The sequence below is a fragment of the Bombina bombina genome, chromosome 12 (genome assembly GCF_027579735.1).
Source record: "Bombina bombina isolate aBomBom1 chromosome 12, aBomBom1.pri, whole genome shotgun sequence".
NCBI classification, from domain to species: Eukaryota; Metazoa; Chordata; class Amphibia; order Anura; family Bombinatoridae; genus Bombina; species Bombina bombina.
In genome coordinates, this window is record NC_069510.1 from 44124481 (window position 1) to 44127336 (window position 2856).

The window sequence follows — 2856 nt, forward strand, 5'->3', positions numbered from 1 at the left end:
GAGAGAGAGAGAGAGAGAGAGAGAGAGAGAGAGAGATTAAATATAACACAACACGGCCCGTGTGAACGGGCTTTAGGACTAGTGATATATAATATGATATATGCACAGCACTATAATATGATATATACACAGCACTATAATATGATATATACACAGCACTATAATATGATATATAATATGATATATGCACAGCACTATAATATGATATATACACAGCACTATAATATGATATATACACAGCAGTATAATATGATATATACACAGCAGAATAATATGATATATACACAGCAGTATAATATGATATATACACAGCAGAATAATATGATATATACACAGCACTATAATATGATATATGCACAGCACTATAATATGATATATACACAGCACTATAATATGATATATACACAGCAGTATAATATGATATATACACAGCACTATAATATGATATATACACAGCAGTATAATATGATATATACACAGCAGAATAATATGATATATACACAGCACTATAATATGATATATACACAGCACTATAATATGATATATACACAGCACTATAATATGATATATACACAGCAGTATAATATGATATATACACAGCACTATAATAATGATATATACACAGCACTATAATATGATATATACACAGCAGTATAATATGATATATACACAGCACTATAATATGATATATACACAGCACTATAATATGATATATACACAGCACTATAATATGATATATACACAGAAGTATAATATGATATATACACAGCAGTATAATATGATATATAAACAGCACTATAATAATGATATATACACAGCACTATAATATGATATATACACAGCACTATAATATGATATATACACAGCACTATAATATGATATATACACAGCACTATAATATGATATATACACAGCAGTATTATATGATATATACACAACAGTATAATATGATATATACACAGCAGTATAATATGATATATACACAGCAGTATAATATGATATATACACAGCAGTATGATATATAAACAGCACTATAATAATGATATATAGACAGCACTATAATATGATATATACACAGCAGTATAATATGATATATACACAGCAGTATAATAATGATATATACACAGCACTATAATATGATATATACACAGCAGTATGATATGATATATACACAGCACTATAATATGATATATACACAGCAGTATAATATGATATATACACAGCAGTATGATATGATATATACACAGCAGTATAATATGATATATACACAGCAGTATAATATGATATATACACAGCACTATAATATGATATATACACAGCACTATAATATGATATATACACAGCACTATAATATGATATATACACAGCACTATAATATGATATATACACAGCACTATAATATGATATATACACAGCACTATAATATGATATATATACACAGCAGCATAATATGATATATACACAGCACTATAATATGATATATACACAGCAGCATAATATGATATATGCACAGCACTATAATATGATATATACACAGCACTATAATATGATATATACACAGCACTATAATAATGATATATACACAGCACTATAATATGATATATACACAGCACTATAATATAATATATACACAGCACTATAATATGATATATACACAGCAGTATAATATGATATATACACAGCACTATAATATGATATATACACAGCAGCATAATATGATATATGCACAGCACTATAATATGATATATACACAGCACTATAATATGATATATACACAGCACTATAATAATGATATATACACAGCACTATAATATGATATATACACAGCACTATAATATAATATATACACAGCACTATAATATGATATATACACAGCACTATAATATGATATATACACAGCACTATAATATGATATATACACAGCACTATAATATGATATATACACAGCAGTATAATATGATATATACACAGCAGTATAATATGATATATACACAGCACTATAATATGATATATACACAGCACTATAATATGATATATACACAGCACTATAATATGATATATACACAGCACTATAATATGATATATACACAGCACTATAATAATTATATATACACAGCACTATAATATGATATATACACAGCACTATAATAATGATATATACACAGCAGTATAATATGATATATACACAGCAGTATAATATGATATATACACAGCACTATAATATGATATATACACAGCACTATAATATGATATATACACAGCACTATAATATGATATATACACAGCACTATAATAATTATATATACACAGCACTATAATATGATATATACACAGCACTATAATAATGATATATACACAGCACTATAATATGATATATACACAGCACTATAATATGATATATACACAGCAGCATAATATGATATATACACAGCACTATAATATGATATATACAGCAGTATAATATGATATATGCACAGCACTATAATATGATATATACACAGCACTATAATATGATATATACACAGCACTATAATATGATATATACAGCAGTATAAGCAGGGACTGGCTGTATTCAGACAGTATTGTACTCAGACTGTTACTCACTGTGTAGATTCAGTTATTCACGATATTGTATGGACAGAGCAATCCTGAATCAGCGCGCTGTACAAACATGAGCCAGTAGGTGGCAGCTCTGAGCTCACTGCCAGGCTCTGGCAAGGTTTCACTCAGCTGGTGCCAGGAATCCATGACGTCAGGGCAGACCCTTTAGGCGTGGTGCAGCCTGGGGGGGCGTGGTTGGGAGATGCCCTATAAATAGTAGGGGACCCTGGCATAATTTCTCAATGAACAGCTTAG